Source organism: Hibiscus syriacus, unplaced genomic scaffold, assembly GCF_006381635.1.
Source record: "Hibiscus syriacus cultivar Baekdansim isolate YM2019G1 unplaced genomic scaffold, ASM638163v2 tig00112402_pilon, whole genome shotgun sequence".
NCBI classification, from domain to species: domain Eukaryota; kingdom Viridiplantae; phylum Streptophyta; class Magnoliopsida; order Malvales; family Malvaceae; genus Hibiscus; species Hibiscus syriacus.
In genome coordinates, this window is record NW_024063323.1 from 2995285 (window position 1) to 3016431 (window position 21147).

General features: G+C 36.9%; 1 pseudogene; it reads right to left on the reverse strand.

The window, feature by feature from the left end:
• Window positions 1–1571: 1571 nt before the first annotated feature.
• Window positions 1572–4985, reverse strand: LOC120179140 (annotated as a pseudogene).
• Window positions 4986–21147: the final 16162 nt, after the last annotated feature.

Consider the following 21147-nt stretch of genomic DNA (forward strand, 5'->3'; position numbering starts at 1 on the left):
TAAAACACCCAATGTCATGATGTACACACAGATGGCCCCACATTCCTTCTTTTCCATCCGACAAGCAATTGATCCAACACAGATGTCACTGTAATATGATGAGTTAGCAAGCAAACGTATGATTGTTAGAATAACATGCTAACTTTTGAATTATATAGGTCAATTTCCAACTTAATCTCTCATCAGGCCCCAACTCGTGTAATATGATATATGAGTGTGTGCATGTGTAACCATCCACAATTTGTTTCAAGCCATCAAATTGAAAACAGTAACATTTATTATTTCTAACAATAAATGCACCATACTAGTAATTGATGTCAAATGTTGAAGCCATTGTGACAAAAGACATCTCAAACATGCTCTGCACATTGCTAAGACCGTAGAATTAGATGAGGCTAGTCACTCAAAACTTCAATCGAGTCTATTTCTTTGAGCATGACCTAAGGATTAAGGAGAAAAAACAAATATGCAATTACTAAGGCAGAAGAAAGTTACAGGATAAATACTCTCCAAAAACTAACATGTTTTGAAATTCCTACAGTTTCAGTGTTATAGACCATCAAAGCTCAATAAGTGCCCTCCAATGCAGAGTAGCAAATTTCAGAATTGGGAAATCTTTAGCTAGGGATTTTATGACTTGAAAATTCTCCAGAAAAAAAATTACTTATAGCTACTACCTATAGCTTAAAAGTTCAAAAGAAATTCAGGATTTTATTACTTTCATATAAGCAGAAGATCATGGCAGAATCAACAAGTGCACCAAATACAATTAGTAGCATATGAGGGCAAGGCAACACAAGTACAACAACAGAACTAAAGAGTGTTTTTGAGGCATAAACTGAACAATATCTAGCCATTTCTTGGTTTCAATAAACCCAGAAAAAAACGACTTAAAGTTTTAAAAGCATGGCGATGAGCAGCCATCTCATACATACAACACCCTGTTGAACAAGATGCAGTGTGTCAGGGGAAAAAAATATCTATGTCAAGTACGTCTTGGCCAGAGGATTTGGAAATATGAAAACTTCTCATCCAAAGACGACTTAACAATATTTTCAAGTTATTTCACCACTTCTAGTGATTCTATCAAGTAGGGACTGAAAGCATAACAGAAAAGAACAAATGAAGCTCACCAGTAAATACATACCAATAAAGTACACCAAAGTCTCCTTCTAACTTTTTTTCTTCAAAATTTACAATTTCTCATCCACTTCCTGAGAATTTAATATTATTTAAAATACCATAACTACATATCTAATAATGTAATTAGAATGAAGATTATTTACTGAACATATTTATAATCACGTTAATGGAAATCATTAGAGAATATTAAATGGTTGCAAAACTGTTTCCTCTAGTTAAAAAAATGTTAATGACTTCTTAAGAAACTACTTTCAAAATGGAATTATAACCCAAAAATGAAGTCGTTGTAAACAAATTGCATTGATGCATGCGCTAGAAAAGCAGCGAGATATTTGTTGAAGTTTAGAACTATTATAACCTTGTTTAGTTTATCTGCAAGAACCTTCTCAAAACTCCAAATGGAAGGGCAACTGACGTGGGTATCCCACTCAAGATGGCACTTTTCCTTTCAGATATGAGATATTGCGTGATTTAGCACCAACCTAGGAGAAAAAAAGTCCCCATGCATAAATTAGACATGCCATTCGTAAACATGGTTCAGAGATATAGCGACATGGATAGGTATAGAAGGTTCAATACTCAATCTCATTGTAACTAATAGTTAAGACGAACAATAAATTTTTGAGATGAAGTGAATATATTTTGCAAGCCTAACCATTTCAGGTGTAAACTCCTCGGCTGATGGCATATTTACCAGCAAACTGCTTTTTGACCAAGTGATAGATGATGGAACATCTCTGTTCAAGTTGCTTGAACTTGAATTAGCTAACTGACTTTGCTTCACCTCACTGAATGAATACATGAAAAAGAGCAAGATCCAAATTATCTTTTCTTATATAAAAACAAGGAGTTTGTTTAACATCACCTCATGGTTACATGTTTTCGACAAGTTCATAATTTAAGGTACAGATTGCACTACCTATGAAATACATTTGCAGAAGAAGGTTTTAGGCGCAACAACTTTCCTTTCTTTACTTTGAGATCAGCTAGAACATTAGGATAAAAGCATGTAGCAAAGCAAACATGCAGTTGGTATGCACATCTTACTACACAACCAATTATCAGCTACATAGAAATCTCAAACAACCAGGTATTCACCTTGCAAAGCATACCTTGGCAGTGTTCAAAACCACATTCTTGCAGTCTGATAAGATACTGACAACCCCGCAGGAAAAAGGTATGAATTACCATTGAATTTAAGTTTCATCAGATTTGGTGTCCACATGGCAAGAAAAGCAGAACATATGATGTTTTATATACAATAGCAGAACATGATATTTGAACAAGATCTGGCAGAAGAAAACTGTTGGGCCACTGTTAATTGATTTTCAACTATATCTTTCAATAATAGCCTGAGCACATTTGTTCTCGAGAAAGTCTTAAGAAGAGTTTATGATCAGAAAAAAAGTGATTTATCTTTTGTCATTTATGTGTATAAATATTATGATCCTAGAGATTTCAACGGGACCCTTGCTCACCAATCAGACAAAGAAGTAAAAAGTGGCAGCCCTCCTTTAGTTCTTATTCATAACCAACATAGAAGCAAAGAAAGGTTCTCTTTTAAAATGAGAAGGAAGAGATAAATATGGAAAATACCTCCAAGTTTGGACCAAGGAGGAAATGGTAGGATCAGTGGCTATCAGTGCTTCTTCACAAAGCTTTATAGCCTTATGAACATCTCTTAGGTGACCCCACTTAGGTTGTCTAACAAGTCCTGAAAAAAAACAGTGAATTGGAAGACAGGTGAAACCGTTTACGAAATTATAAACCGAATAATCATGGTTTACATTACTCATTCTATTGTAATAACCACCAATATGAGTCAAGTTGCATACAAGATGATAACCTCAAGTATGTTACAGGAGGCCAAGTAGATGCTTAGAAGTGCTAACAATTTTTATTAGATTGACTGAAGACAAACCGTACTCATCTATCGGAGTATCATAATCATAACTAGTAGCAATGAAGGGTCCACCTGTAGTCCTGCCAAAGTTCTTTCCACCATGATACTGTTTTAAGAGAAACCAAAAAAATTGACCCGTAAGTTCCGTTTGAAATGAGACTGCGTACTAGATTCTAGGATTGAATTTTATTACTATAAAAGCCAATGCACAAACACATTTGAAACTCCAATTATGATTACCATATAATAGTTTTGGAAAGTTCCACCTCTTTGGTAAAACCGCACAACCACAAATACTAGGTCTTCTACAGGTCGGTAGGGAACGGCACCACCAAATGAAAGGAACCTAGTATTTGAAATATATTGGGAAGTAATGAAGAATAATTACTTTTTGATAAAAAGTTGAATAAGAGAAGCAAGCAATCAGCATTATGATTGAGACATTTAATCCATATCACCAAAACAACTACTAAGTAGAAGTCAGATTGTAAATTATATTGACGAGTTGGACTTGGACACCATACCATCCAGACAAATTCTCGGTCCACACTTTCGGTTTCTTATTAGAATCCATTGCAGGTGTTAATCTGTCATTTCCAAGATAAAAGAAGAAATTATGTATCAAAAACCAACCAATGCCCTGATTTTCAAAACAAACAAGAAACATACTAAAACCTCTTTCGACTAAAACATGCAAATTCCAAGCGAAACGATTAATTATGATCGAAATTGCAAGTAAAAAACTAAATCTTGAAACCCCAAACTTACAATGGAGTCAAGAGCATCAGATTGATGGCACATTACCCAGGGAACTCCAGTATCCAATGAGACAGCCATATCAGCTGCCCATTTAATATATGGTTTTGCACCTGCCCCATATGTTGAATCAATGTTTCCATTTCCATTTTCAATCTGTATAAGAAAACCCAGAAAACCATTAGGGGAAATATTATAGCACCGACAACAACAACAGGAATTGTTCATAAGAAAGTTGGAGAAGAAAAGAGCAAAGACAAAACGTATACCTGTGACAAAATAATGGGTCCTCCTTGTGATGCATACAATTTCTCTTGCTTCATCATGTCCACAATTTTTGGCCATGAACCTCTGCATTTATGCCTAAAAAACATTTTTACACTTGTTTTTAATCATTTCAGCTAACAGTCCTTCCAACAATTTCAGTGAACTTTACGAAACATAAGAGAATGATGAATAAAGAAGAGATTAATTTATATAAATAATAAAGTAATAATATTTTTATGGATAAATATATTACCTTAAATGGTTCGTTATCAGTTTGGAACTTGATCACGGGTATAAAATGTAACCAAAGAGGAAATCCACTGCAAATATTTTATCAACAAATAAAAGAAAATTAAACATACCCAAAAATAAATAAATAAATAAATAAAATTTTACCCATAATTCCATTAAGCACAAACATATGGTCCGATGCGCAGATGAACATAAAGACCAGCTGCTGCAACTAACTTCACAAATTTAACCAAATTGTTTCTTCCTTCGAAATTATACTGTAAACATCGATAATCAAAAATAAGGGAAATAATCAATGGGATTAATTTTTAGTGCATAAGTTCAGAACAATTTTAGCACAGCAAATGAAGAGGAAAAAAGAAGGCAAAACCTGGTTTCGAACTGGTTCGTGCAGATTCCAGAAAACGTATGTTTCGATCATATCTAATCCTCCGTCTTTGGATTTTTGTATAAGGTCCGGCCACATCTGAAAACATTAAACACATTTTTTCCTCTTCAAAAAACATATAAAGGGAAAACGAGGGGAAAATAACAGAAAATTCAAGTTTACATCAGGGGTGCTGCGAGGGTAGTGAATGGAGCCTAATACCAAAACGCGGTATTTCCTGTCAATGACAATTGCTCGGCTATCGTATGTGACGGTGGATGCAAAAGTAAAATTCATTGAAGTAGATTCACTTGGAATGGTCCCTTAGAGATAGTTGTATGTAGAATCACTGCAACAAAAATATAACATAATCCCTTCGAGAAGATTGCGTTTTAGACAAAGGGAAAAGGGAAAAAGAGAAAAAGGGGAAGCATGTGGAGTGAACTGATAATTATCGAGGGGGAAGAAGCGGGAAAGGATGAAAATAATGGGAGGGGGAATTAAAAGATGACTTTTAGAGATGACACACATTTAAAAAGTGTACTCCGTGTTTGTAAATTTTTTATTTTGACTATTAAATATGACACACATTATTGTAAGTCATAAATCGTTTATATTTTAAGAAACGTGACCTTTTTTTATGACACAATTTTTGCAAGTCATAAATTAGCGTGTGTCATTAAAGGTATATTTTCTTGTAGTGTTAATTTTATCACAAAAGGAAAGAAAGACCTCTTTAGTCATGGCTTCCCTAAGTGGAACTACATCAAATTCTTCAATATCTTGCATTATAAAGGAAGAGAAGAAGAACAGTTATGGTGGTCGTCATCATCTTCATAACGAACTTGTTGGAGATAATGCATCTCAAAGGTCTAATTCATCTGATACAGACATATTGTTAACACATATGTATCCTCTTCAAAATTATTTTTGAATCCACCAATGATGAAAACCATTAGGTTTCAGCATGCATGTAATAAGAAGTATGGATAATCAAACAACGCATTCAGGGAAAAAATCATATAAAAATAAATCTTTAAGTATTTAAGCACAAAATTATAATATTTATAATATTATAATATTATTTGATTCAAATTTAAGTGACTTTCTATAACTATATATATAATATAAATATATTTCTTCATATATTTTTAATAAGTGATATACATATATCATACAAAGTCCAAAGACTGGACTCTAACCTGAAAATATATGCACTAATTACTAAAAATTTCGAGTTATTCGAGTTGTATTTTACAACTCGATTTGAACTTGAAATCTTTTTCGAGTCAAGTCGAGTTTTGCCTACCCTTATTTTTAATGCGGAACATATGGTCATTCAAAAGAAAACTGTCCTCATACACCCACCTCGACTAAAACCATCGTTCCTCAAACGACACCTCCGACAGTCGACCCTCCAATACTGTCATGTCCATTCTCAATGAATTATAGGCCCTAGATGATTGTCAAACGTAAACAAAAAGGAAATCATGTCAAATCCTGTAGCACATTACTCCAAATAAGGAAATTATCATGTGCACCTCAAAGTTCAACCCTATATTTGTGGAAGAACCTGAAATCCCATCCGATCGTATCCTAAAAAATCAAGTCGTGAACGAAACAGTACTCCGGTAGCTCATTCCTTGCTGCATTTGTTTACGCAAATCCTCATGCTTCCAAGCGTAAACCTTTGTGGTTTTATCTTTGGAAACTAGCTTCTTTTATTTCGGAACCTTGGATTGTTTCTAGCGATTTTAATGATACTCTCTCACTTGATGATCGTATGGATGAGTGACATTAACTGTGATCATAACTTAAATCTGAGAGACTGAAATTACCATTATATATTCTGATTTCATTTCCAAAATGATCACACACAGAGGAGACACGAGATAGGAACATTATAGGGAACCCTATTTTATATTATTCCTGCTGGACATGCATTGACTATAACACTCGCACTCAAATTCAAATTTGAACAACAGCTAGTTCATTATATAATAGCAAGTAGGACACTACGACTCCAATAACAAAATCTTGTGGATACATTATTTCAAACATACAAACAAGCTTCTCAGGTTTTGATTTAGCTCTTAAAGTACATTTTAATCCAATCAAACAGAGAAAGAAGATACTTAACCGTATTCTTGTCCAACTGGAAGGCCTTGGTGAGAACATCTGGGTTGATTGGTGGATTTGAGTCAAACACTGCATTAGCAATTGGAAATGAATCATACCGATCGGGACAATGAAAACATATCAGATCCTCGAGGGTGAGGGTGAGTGTGAGGAGGGTTAACGCCAGGGACGAAGAATTTTATGTTGGGGGCAAACATAAACTTATAAAATTTTTGGAACTTGAGTTTATAAAATTTTTAGGGGCCAAAACATATTTCAATAAAAAATACATAACAAAATTTTAAATTATGATAATTTTAAAATTTTAGGAACTGACTGCCCTCTAAAAGTGCATAGTTGATTTGAACAAGAGATATGTCAAGAGTATCAAGTCAGGGTAACGATCCATGAGTAACAGGTAAATATTGGGGAAACCGGGTTATTTCCCACACGAACGTAGTTTCAAAATTGATCTAAAATGTCAATATCAAAACCATCAAAGGGTGCACAACGGATAAACCCGTCAAACTATTGAATATTGAAACACAATGGAAAAACAAAATAAAAAACAATAAAGGAGAGAACACCCAAATTTACGAGGTTCGACGAGAATATCGTCCACTCCTCGGGCACCACACCGGATGATAACTTCACTATCAACAAATATTACAACAAATGGAATTCTTTAGAATTCCCAAAGTGAGAGAATGAAGAAAACAAGAGGAAGAGAGAACTTATTTTGGGATGATTTCAAATGGAAATACTTAGGCCTATTTATAGTTGAGTTTTAGGGACTAAACTTATAAATAACCTAATATTTTAGGGACCAAAGATGAAATTCCCATGTGCACAAGTTGGCCACCTACCATAGATGAATTTTCCAATGTGTACAAGTTAGCCACCAACCAAAGGTGTCAACTTTGCCAACTTTCAATCCAATCATAACAAATCTCCACCTTGGCTTGAAATTACCAAGCATGCTCAACTTCTTCAACTCCCCAAATTTGATGAAGTTATTTTAATGTAGTGCCTCTAATTGTGTTCACAAGTGCCACACACCCGAATGTGTTCATACTTTCAGGATGTTAATCAAGTTCAAACAATGATTGAACTTGATTACTGTTACCACTTTGGTCATCATGTAGGATTTTCTGCTGTTGCAATTTTCTGAAATAGAATATTTCCTTCTTCAAAGATCTCCCGCACAAAGTGATACCTCATATGCTTAGTCCTTGAATGATAGACTTGATTTTTCGCTAAGTGAATAGCGCTCTGACTGTCAGAATAGAGACTAATGTGACTTTGAACAACTCCCAAGTCTTCCATTAATCCATTAAGCTAAATTACTTCCTTCACAGCCTTTGAAACTGCCATGTATTCTGCCTCTGTAGTAGACAAAGCCACCGTAGATTGAAAAGTAGACTTCTAACTTATTGGGGCTTTAGCAAGAGTAAACAAATACCCAGTAGTTGATCGACACTTATCCAAATCACAAGCATAGTCGGAATCAACATATACAACCACAAACTGACCAAATGCTTCATCATGTTCAAAAACTAAACCAACATCCACGGTTTGTTGGAGATACCGTATAATCCATTTCACAGCTTGCCAATGTGCTTTTCTAGGATCATTCATGTACCTTCTCACAACTCCAACTGCTTGTGAAATGTCAGGACGCGTACACACCATTGCATACATCAAGCTCCCAACTGCATTAGCATATGGAACTTTTGCCATATACTCTCGCTCTTCATTAGTTTTAGGAGATAACTGAGAACTAAGTTTCAAATGAGAAACTAGTGGGATACTTACATGTTTGGTATTTTCATTCATGCCAAAACATTGTAATACCTTTCACAGATACTACTTCTGAGTTAAACAAAGCTTCCCTCTCTGTCTATCTCTGCTTATCTCCATACTAAGAATCTTCTTGGCCTCACCTAGATCTTTCATCTTAAAATCATGATTCAACTGAGCCTTTAATTTGTCTATCTCCTTTTGACTCTTCGAAGTGATCAACATATCGTCAACGTATAAGAGAAGATAAATGAAAGATCTATCTTTGAGCTTTTTCAAATACACACAATGATCATATTTGCTTCTAGTGTACTTTTGTCTCATCATAAAGCTATCAAATCGCTTGTACCACTGTCTCAGAGATTGCTTCAATCCATATAGTGATTTATTCATTTTACAAACCCATTTCTCACAACTACCATCTTTGTATCCTTCTGGCTGAGTCATATAGATATCCTCTTCTAAATCACCGTGCAAGAAAGCCGTATTTACATCAAGTTTAGCTAGCTCCAAATTCAACTGTACTACCAATGCCAACAATATTCTAATGGAGAAATATTTCACAACAGGGGAAAATAATTCATTGTAGTCGATTCCCTCCTTTTGAGCGTAGCCTTTAGCTACCAACCTTGCCTTGTAGCGAACATCTTTCTTGCTATGAGATCCATCTTTCTTTGCAAATACTCACTTCCATCCATTTGCTCTTTTATCTTTCGGTAATTGTGCCAGTTTCCAAGTGTTGTTCTTTTGGAGAGATTGCATTTCTTCATCCATGGTACTTTTCCACTTATCATTTTCCAAGATTTGTATTGCTTATTGGTAAGTGATAGGGATATCATCATCAACAATTAGAAGAGCATAGGCAACCATATCAACAAATTGAGCAGGTCTACAAATTTCTCTCCTTGGCCTTGTAATTGCAAGTGGTTCTGGTGTCTCCAATGGTTATTGGGTTTGAACCTCTTTATATTCTGATTATTTTATTGGATTTGAAGAACCAGCTACATCAACTTCTGGGATCATCATCTGCTGAAACTCCACCTATTTTGAAGTATGCTCCACATGGTGCAGAGTACTACTTGTCTGGACAGCTTCATTTGTTACCTTCTTTACTAGGGCAGATTCATCAAAGGTAACATATTTGCTACAAATTATCTTCTTGATGTCTAAATACCAAAGGCAGAATTTCTTCACTCCATGGGTGGTTATCATAAAGAGAGCCTTCTTTACTTTCGGATCAAGCTTGGATTCATTCACATGATAATAAGCAGTAGATCCAAATACATGTAAGGAATCATAATCAGTAGCAGGTTTTCCAGACCATACCTCCAATGGTGTTTTTTCTCCTATCGTTGATGATGGCAGACGATTGATGCGATGGCCATCATATGTCACAGCCTCAGCCCAAAATGCCTTGCCTAACCCAGTATTAAACAACATACATCAAACTTTCTCCAATAGTGTTCGATTCATATGCTCTGCCACACCATTCTGTTGTGGTGTATTTCTAACAGTGAAGTGTCGAACAATATCATATTCATGGCAAAAGTCAAAGGATGAGTCACTTTTATATTCACATCCATTGTATGTCCTAAGACATTTGATCTTTCTACCAGTTTGGTTATTGATCATATTTTTCCATTTAAGGAAAATTCGAAGCACTACATCTTTAGACTTCATCGGATACACTCAAACTTTTCTGGAAAAGTCATCTACAAAAGTTACAAAATAATGGTTTTCTCCCAAAGACGGTGTCTTTGAATGACCTCATACATCTGAGTGAATATAATCCACATTACATTTTGTATTATGTATAGTGGTGTCAAACTTCACTCTCTCCTATTTCCCAAAACACAATGCTCATAAAAGTTCAATTTGTAAACCTTTGCACCATTCAACAATCATTTCTTTGCCAGAATTTGCAAGGATTTCTCTCCAGCATGTCCCAACCGCATATGCCACAAACTGAGTTATGTCTAAATCATCTCCTCCGGAAGATGCTGCAACTGCTCCAATAATTGTACTACCTTGGTAGTAATACAAATTATTTTTCCTGGTGCCCTTCATCATCACAAGTGCGTCAGATGTGACTTTTAAACTCTATCTCTCATAGTGACTACTAAGCCTTTGGATTCCAAGGCTCCAAACAAGATGAGATTTTTCTTCAAGTTGGGCACGTATCGGACATCAGTCAGAACTTTGGTTGATCTATCTTGATTCTTCAATCGAATTAAATATATCCCAACAGTTTTATAAGCATTGTCATTGCCCATATAAATAACTCCTGCATTTAGTTATACTAAATCAGAGAACCACTCCCTATTAGGGGACATATGATAGGTACAACCTGAATCTAATATCCACTCATCTGAATGGAATGTTGTTGATGAAGCAACCAATGATATGTTAGAGTTATTTGCATCATGCTCTGCAACACATACATCTGGAGCAACTTTTCCTTTATTCTTCAACTTCGAACAATTTTTCTTCCAATGGCCTTTCTCATGACAAAAGACACATTCATCTTTTCCCAGTCTGGACTTTGACTTTGATCTCCCTCTCCACTTTGGCTTTTGACTTTTCGAGTGACCTCTTGCCACCATGGCCTCTGCTACTTCTTACTTGCTCTCCTTCTTGGTTTTCTTTCTGAGGTCATAACTATACAAAGCAGTAGTTACATCTTTAAGGGTAATATTATCCTTACCATGAAGTAACGTTGTCTCAAGGTGCTCAAATTCATCTGGAAGAGATGACAACAACAACAAAGCCAAATCTTCATCTTTGAAGGTTTCATCTATGCCCAATAAGTCTGCCACTAGCTCATTGAATGCAGTGATATGTTCATTCATACTGGTGCCTGGTTGCTAATCAAATCTGAACAATCTTTTATTCATGTGGAGACGATTCTGAGATATTTTCTTTAGGAATTTTTCCTCCAATGCACTCCATATCTTACTTGCAGAAGTCTCGTTCTTGTAGCCAAACTTCTGTGCCCTGGAAAGACAAGATCAAATCATGCTGCACGCCAAACGATTGATTGTTCCCCATTCTTTCTCCTCTATATATTCGGGCTTTTCTTCCTCAATGGCGATGTCTAGACCTTTTTGGAATAAAGAGTCTAACACCTCGCCTTGCCACATGCCAAAATAATCGGATCCATCAAACAATTCCACTGAAAAATTTGCATTTGACATCATCTTCCTCACCGGTCCATATGAAGAGCTTGATGTCTCAACTGATCCGTATTTTGGCATTTTAATTCTAAGGAACAATATTCAATAGCACGAAATATATAATTTCAGCAACAGGACCACGAGAATAACCTCAACCGAAGCTCTGATGCCAATTGTTAGGGAAACTGGGTTATTTTGTACACGAACGTAGTTTCAAAATTGACCTAAAATGTCAAGATCAAAACCACCAAAGGTTGCACAACAGATAAACCCATCAAACTATTGAATTTTGAAACAAAATAGAAAAACCGAATAAAAAATAATAAAGAAGAGAACACACTAAATTTACGAGGTTCGACGAGAATATCGTCTACTCCTCGGGCACCACACGAAATGATAACTTCACTATCAACAAATATTATAACAAATGTAATTCTTTAGAATTCCAAAGTGAGAGAATGAAGAAACCAATAGGAAGAGAGAACTTGTTTTGGGATGATTTCTAATGGAAATACTTATGCCTATATATAGTTGAGTTTTAAGGACTAAACTTATAAATAACCTAATATTTTAGGGACCAAAGATGAAATTCCCATGTGCACAAGTTAGCCACCTACCAAAGATGAATTTTCCAATGTGTATAAGTTAGCCACCGACCAAAGATGTCAACTTTGGCAACTTTTAAGCCAAACATAACAGTAAAGACTGCCACGGACAGCTGACTGGCTACGTATCAAAGTTGAACGACTTGAATTTAGTCATTCTATGGATTTGTATATTCTGGATAGTAGGTCCTGGAACTTATTTGTCTATGGTATTGAAGACACCAAAACTTGACCGACTAATATTCCTATAATTTACATTCGTTTTTTATAATATATATTTACACTTGGTTTGCATGTTACAGGTCCAATTAAGTCATAGCCCAACAACAGGTGGCCCGAGTACAAGCGTGAGCCCACCACGTTGAACCAGGCCCACGGTCGAAGCTCTAGGGACTTCCAGAAACCCTAATCTCTCCAAGCCTCACCAGCACCGTTTACCCCCCGAGACCCCTCATGCTCCACACTTCTCATTTATGTCGCTTTTCACGACCATTTCTCACAAATTTCAACAAGAACAAAGGACGTGTGTTAGCAGGACTCCAAAGCAACCAACTAGCATTAGATTTCTAGAAGGATTATGAGTCTAAAAATAGAGTTTTTTTTACTATAAATTAATGTTAGCAACACACGGAAATACACGGTGATTACCAACGAAATACGCACAAAAACACACAGAAGAAATACCAAAAAATCCTAGGGATTATGCGATTTTTGAGCACTTTGTTGTAAACATTTCAAGAGAAATGGAAAAGGTATCGATTTCTTTTACCTTGTTCATCCATCTGTAGCCTTTGCATGTTGATATTTCCTCGAGTTCTGGCTTAAAAAAAATAAAAAACGAAAGGCCGAGGACCCGAAGAGGGGCTATTAAAAAAGATCTTGCTAGATCTACCCTCCCGAGGCCATTTTCTTTAAAGAGAGCCATTGTTTTTTCTGGAAAACAAAAACTTAGTTCTTCGTGGTTGAAGAACGTTTGAGAAAATCAGAGAATGGGGAGGGGTTTAATGCGTGAAGAATAGGAAATGAAATATTCAGCCAAAATGTTGGCTTATATGCATGACCCATGGGTCATTGGTAGCCCGCGTGTTGACCCGCTTCTCACCCTGGACCCGCGTGTTTTCTAAACAAGAAGGGTAAACTTGCTTTTGGTCCCCGTAATTTAAAGACCTCTATTTTAGATTCAAATCAACTTTAACCCCCCCCCCCATTGTTTCTAAATTTAGCCCCAATTTTTGTCTTTTCTTTCATAACAGTCCCTTATTTATTATATACATATTTTTATTTATTTCTTTTTGTTAATTCATATTATTAAATATATATATATTAATTATTTTTAAATTGATTTTTTATGTTATATATATCATTTTATATGTATATATTTTTAATAGTTTATTTATAAACCTATTATTATTACACGTATATCCTAATTAGCTTTGTTTGATTATTTTTCTATTATAGTTTACCATTATATATACATATGTATACGATTAAAATTTTCCTTTTTTTAATGATTTTATTTGTTATTTACTTTGTATTATATGTGTACATATTCTTAAGTTTTCATTTCGTTAGTTCGTTTTATCTTTTTATTCTATATATGTTTTCTTTAGTTTGATTCTTTCTTTTCTGTACATATGTTTTATTATTATTCTGTTTTATTTATTTTCCTTTTTCCTTATTTTTTATTTGTTTACCTATTGTCGCTTTCTTATTACTTGATTTCAGTAGACGATTTAATTTCTTTTACTTTACCTAACACTACTAGTAACTTTTTAAGGATGCATTTTCAAATCCATCAAGGGTAAGTTTTGGAATCGTTATTTTACCTTTTAATTTAAAATTAAAATTTTCTTAATTTAAGACAATTGGAAATTACATAGTACCGAAAGGGCAGTTCAAGGGGCTAACCCTTCCTTGACTTTAACCGACTCCAGAATCCGACATATCACTGGTAAGACGCATATCAGGTAAGAAATAAGGTATCCGATCGACCTATTTTGCTTTAAAATAAATGATCGATCGACTCCCAAATCATTTTTCCTAAGTCGAAGCCCAATTCCGAGCCCACCCGAAAGACGGTTCTAACAGCTTGGCGACTCCACTAGGGACAGAGGTAAGTGAGTCAGGCTAAGGTAATTTCCAGTTGTCTTTTTAACGAAAAGGGTAAGTTTAAATTTTAAGGTAACATTTCGATCCTTATTGCTTACTTTTGATTATATTTTCGAGTAAATAGTTGTACTAATAATTTTCTAATGATTTCAGCCTTCAAAACTTGTTTTTCACTTAAGGCTCTAAACCCGAGCTCCGAACCTTATTTAAGTGGGGGGTGAAAGCGATGCCTTCGTGTGAATTTATTCACCGCACAGGCCTAGCAAGTAGCCTTTGGGATTCATATACCTTATGTGTTCGTGTGAATTTATTCACTGCACAGACATAAGGGAATGTGTTATCTCGAGTTTAACTTAGTCCACACAAGCTTGTAATAGGCTTAGGACTAAGGGTCTGGTAAGCCCAAGGGGGCGCCGACAAGGAGAACTCGGGTACCATTTTTTAGAACCTAAACTGGGAGACTATGGAGATTTAGAGCCTACCCCGAAACCACATTTCAAAACCCATGATATTTTTACCCTAACCATGTTTTTTCTTTTACTTTTACTTTTCGTTCTTTCTTTCATCATTTTTTTACTTTTATTATTTTACTAACTTTTTGTCGTTGTGTTTGTTTTTTAGCATTTGCATCATAACAAGAGGTTATTGATCCCTAAAAAGGTGTTTATTACACACAAAATAATCTGAATTAGTAGATAAAGGTGTTGTACTACAAGAGATTGAAAACCCCGAGGTACGACTATGGTCCGAGAAGACCCAGAATGAAAAGGGAGATAGTCTTCAAAGAAGATATGTGTTAGAGCTGGTTAGCTACTCACCTATCAGCCTGAAGCAGAACGATGTACAAGAGCTTCGAGACATATGGGACAATTGGAAGAATGATCAGAAACAGAAGTTCAGCCAACGGTACGGTGACATTGCACTTTTGCTTCATGTTAAGACTGATGAGCCCTTAATCATAGCCTTGGTTCAATTCTGGAACCCGGGATACAATTGCTTCACTTTTAATCGGGAGGACATGGTGCCCGCTATTGAATAGTACACTACACTGCTGCACTGTGAAAGCATCAAACTAGCATGAGCTTATATTAAACACATCAAAAGTCATCCTTTCAAGAATACACTAGCCAAGGTTGCCGGGGTTGATGAAAAATGGGTAACTGACCGGGCTCGATGTAAAGACAGTGGGGAAGGAATTGCTTGGCTTCATATCAAGAAACTAATGAAGAACCATCCCGATGAGTGGAAGGCAATAGACCTGTTTGCACTGGGTCTGTATGGTCTAATTATATTTCTGAAGACTTTGGGATACATTGTGTCTGTTGTGGTAGAGCTGTTTGAACAACTTTCGAAGTGAGTCAACCCAGCACCGACCATCTTAGCCAAAACCTTTCGATCTTTCAACCATTGCAGAAGAACTGGAGGAGGAAGGTTCATTGGGTGTGCTCAGCTTCTTCAAGTCTGGATTCACAACCACTTCTGGAAGACTAACGGGGTTACCTATCAGCGATTCAGTACCAATTATTCACCTCTAGGTGAATTTATTACTTTGAAATGGCATGAAGGTGCCTCAAAGGATGGATGAAGGTCTTCACGCATCTTCAGGACCAAGATATTATCTAGAGAGCCCCCTGGTTTTTCCTCAGTGACATTCTTTTCCGGTGCGGGTATTCTGACATTATGACCTTACTTGGACTTTGGGGTACAGTTGGGTATGCTCTGTTGTTAGCACTTAGATAGTATGGGGCACGTCAGTTTGTCCCAGTAACATACGGACTAGCTAGATCAGAGTTTGGGTATCACGGTGACAGCTATAAGAAGATGATAAAAGAAGCAGCCGATTCATGGAAGAAAATATTCCGGATGGATGTTGTAGCTGCCAGAAACATGCTTACTTTGGATTATGTGGAGTGGTGAATATTGAGAAGAAATGACAATATCCCGGTGCCAGATTGTGAAGACACCCAGACCATGGAGGAATATCTCAGGCATGTCCCTCCAAACTTGAGATAGCCAAGGCAGAGTTCGAAGCTATGAACAATGAGCTGAAGCAGAGGGTAAAGGAACTTGAAGCTGAACGTTATCAGTGGAAGCTAGATGCTTACTCTCAGAAAGATAGAGAAGACAAACTGGAAAGGGAACATAAAATAGTATGTTTTGAGCTCGAAGACTTAAGAAAGAGGTATCAAGATAAAGTCAAGGATAACTCCAAGTTGAAAGTGGCCTCTGAATACTGGAAATAAGAAGCTCATAGCCTGAAAAGAAAGTTCGAGGGGCCTGATTAAAGAGCTTGGAATGAACAGCTAAAGACTGCTCGGAGGAGCTTAGCAGACAGTCAACATCATAACCAACGTTTGAGAATCTAGGTGGCTGATCTAGAGAAACAACATGAAAAGGATGGAAAGACAATAGCTGAGTTGGAAGCTATAGTAGATGGGTTCAAGAAACAAGCGAACGAACTTCAGATAGTGCCCTTTGATGGAGGTTTATAGTGGCGTTTCTGATGGGAGCAAGCACAACAAAGGGTGAAGGTCAGAGACGCAGTCATCCCAGATTTTTTGGATCAAGTGCAGAAGGCAGCCCGTCATATTCACGGCCTGGAAAGAGAACCTGGAGTGGTTCGACATGGCATTCAACCAGTGAAAGATAAAGGCAGAAGACTTGTCAACCTATTAGAATCTGTTCGGGGTCTAGAGGATTTAGTCCGAATGTACCTTTAATTTGTTTTTAAGTCTCTTAAAAGATAAAACATTTTGTCTGAATAAGGATTATTTATAATAATGGACACTTTTTTTGGATCAATGCCTCCAAATTGCATACATCATACATTACATACTTTGCATTTTATATTTCAAGTTTATTTTTTACGTTTTCCATGTTTTTACATTTGTATTAACTAACATAACATGTCTCAGACACCAAACTTACCTCCACAAGCCTAAGACACACATCACCCACACAATACTCGAGCAAAAAAGAGACAAATAAAAGAAAGAATCAAGAAAATCGAAGAGAACATGGTGAAGTTGCAGAAAGAATTGGAGGACAGAATGGCTCAGAATAGTCAAAGTACCATGGAGTCCATTAAAAAAAACCAAGAGTCCTTAGTCGTCCAAATTATGGCTAAGTTGTCTGGTTTACAACAACAAGCAAGTGCACCAGGAGTACGTGCGTCTGAGGGGGTAACCATACCACCGACCCCACAAGTGGTTGTCTCTTCTGGGATCTTACCCGGACTGAAATGTGAATTATATGCCACCAAGGGGAAAGCTGTATCAGTGGAAAATATACAAACTTCTGTAACCAACCCTGACAGTCATCCAAACGACTACCCTATCTCGGATTTTGACAAGGAGGATAAGGCGAAGAATATGGAAGAAATGATCAGGATGTTAGAAGATCAGATGAAAATGGTCCAAGGAGACCATGATTATTATGGAGTGGACGCAATGGAGTTGAGCATGGTTCCAGATTTGGTGCTTTCACCAAAATTCAAAATCCTGGAGTTTGAGAAGTTCGACGGGAACAACTGCCCTTCAGCCCATATAACTATGTTTTGTCGGAAGATGACTGGATATGGGGGAAATGACCAATTTCTGATCCATTACTTCCAGGAAAGCATGTCCGGTTCAGCTATCTGGTGTTACAGCCAGCTCAGCTGAACTCATATCAAGACGTGGAAAGACTTAGCCAAGTCTTTCTTAGAGCAGTACAAACATATTAACGATATGAGACCAGACCGGGTTATGCTACAAAGCCTAGAGAAAAAGCACAATGAAAGTTTCCGATAATACGCACAGCGATGGAGGGATCTGTCTGTGCAAGTTCATCCACCTTTAGATGAAAATGAAACTAGAAAGCTGTTTGTACAGACCTTGAAGATACCTTACTTCGGGCACATGGTGGTATTTACATCGAGAACCTTCTCATATCAAGTTATGGCTGGTGAGATGGTCGAACTAGCTATAAAACAAGGAAAAATTGAGGGAGGGGACTCCAGTAAGAAACCTCACATGAAGAACAAAGTGCGAGAGATCAATAATGTCAACACCTACAACGCTAACAAAGGCATTACGATCTCAAGTTCAAAAACCACTGTAGTTGTACCATCTGGTACTTCTAACCAAACTCAAAGAGAACCAAGAAAAGGAGAGGGAACAGTTCGATCATATTCCCATGACGTACAAAGAGTTGTACCAGCAGCTCTTCAATACTCACGCGGTGTCACCCTGCCCTATGGATCTGATAAAGCCCCCGTATCCAAGATGGTTTGATGAAAATGCCCACTATGAGTATCATGGCAGTGTACAGGGGTATTCAATTAAAAATTGTCTCGTATTCAAGAGGCTTGTACAACGAATGCAGAACAAGAATAAGATCCATTTCAACTCTGGAACACCGATCGTCACCCAGAATCCCTTACCCAATCATCAGGAGACAGAAATCAACGCAGTCACCACCAAGAATGGCAAGAGAATCAAAACTAGTATTTCAGAAGTTAAGGCTCCTTTGGCTTGGGTATGGCTTTTTGTACCCCAGTCACGTGCAACAAGGTTTGAAAAGTGTAACCATTGTTGTTTCCACAACAAAGAGAGGCATAAGGTGTAAGATTGCCCAGAATTCAAGTCATTAATCCAGCTTATGATGGACAAGAAAGAACTGGAGTTTTATGAAGAAATTTAGGATTCCCTGGAAGCAGACGTTTGCGCTACCGGAGAATCATCAGACAAAAGACTCGGTAAGGGTAGTCCTTTGATAATCACCCCTAAGGCAATGGTTACAACAATAACACCAGCCAAGGTGGTAATCACAACACCTCGACTTTTTCAATATAAGGACAATCGACAAGTGTCATGGAAGTACGAGTGTCAGGTGAGTGCTTCCAAAGGATGTGATAGCAAAGTGAGGCAAAGACCACTTGAGCCATTCAAAGAAGATGTGCTAGTTGTCAACGAGTCTATAAAAGAGGAAGAAGCTAAGAAGTTCCTCAAGATCTTGAAGTACATCGAGTACAACATTATAGAATAACTCCACAGCTTACCTACGCGTACTTCAATGCTAGAACTGTTATTGAACTCGGAGGCACACCGAGAAGCACTGTTGAAAGTCCTAAATCAAACGTTCATGCCGTAAAACATACCAGTCAGCAAGATGGATCGACTGGTGAATAATATTCAAGATGATAATCTCATCTCATTTTTAGATGATGAGATTCCATCCAGAGGAAGAGGTCGAACAAAGGCGTTACACATTATTACCTACTGTAAGGGGCCTGCTCTACCAAGTGTCTTAATCGAAAATGGCTTAACCCTAAATATAATGCCTTTAGTCACATTGAAAAGGCTGCCAATAGATACCTCACACATGAGAACCTACCAGAATGTGGTCCGAGCATTTGATGGGACCAAGAAAAAGGTTATTGGCAAGATCGAGGTGTCGTTGACTATCAGACCTGCCACCTATGATGTTGAGTTCCTAGTGTTGAATATCATGTCGTCCTATAACTATATTTTAGGAAGGCCATGGATTCATCAAGCAGGTGCAGTACCATCCACACTGCATCAAAAAGTAAATTTGTTATTGACGGGGCTATAGTAATTATCAATGTTGAGGAAGATATCCTGCCAAGTATGACCACGGAGGCCCCATACATCGAAGTAGACGAGGAAGCAGTAGAATGTTCATTCCACTCCTTGGAATTTGTGAATGCCACATTCGTGGAAGAAGGAAATAAGATCCCTAAACCCCAACTTTCCAAGTGTACCAGAATGAAGATCATGTAGACTTTGGAAAGAGGTGCCTAAACCGGAAGAGGTTTTGGGAAATATTTGCAAAGAATGATTAATCCAGTCCTTCATGTTTCAAAATTAGACCATTTTGGGCTTGGTTTTCAGTCCAGTTATCATAAAAAGAGGAATGAAGTCCATAAGAATCGAGAAAGAAGACTAGCCAGGTTAACTGGAGGTCAACTTCAATGGAAGCCCATGACATTCCTGCCTCTTTACCATACATTCAAGTCAGGTAGTTATGTGTTTGAAACCACCACATCTGATTTAGAAGTGGCTCTGGAAGATCTGCGTATCAATACATTGACCACAGAAGATGTTGACAACGAAGATAGATCCGGGATATGCCCTTTGCCATATGGGTTCGTGCCTAGCAGTTGGTCGGTGGAAGAACTACTTGTGGTTTACAAGAATCTTTCAGAGTAATATTCAAACTATCCCTATTTGACTATACCCGGGGCAATAGATGATCTTTTGTAAGGGTGAATAAACATTTTGTTTAAATTCAATAAAAGATGCATTTTTTCCTTTTAATGGCATGCAAGTTCTTTTTTTTTGAATTTATTGTCTATTTTCTTCATTCCAGTATTCTATTCTATTCTATTCTCTTTCAAATTTAAATCCTTATTATTTCGTATGGGATATTACCTCTCACACACACATATCTTTTTTGTTCCTTCAGGACCCCAGATAACGATAATGCATGCACTGATGATCCTGATCCGAATGAGGATTTTGAATTGACCATTTATCTCGGGGAATTTGATGAATGCGACATTGAAGAGGAGTGTAACTTACCCATCGAATTGTTTAGAATGGTAGAAAGAGAACAAAAGCAAATACTGTCACATGAGGAGGCGATCGAAAT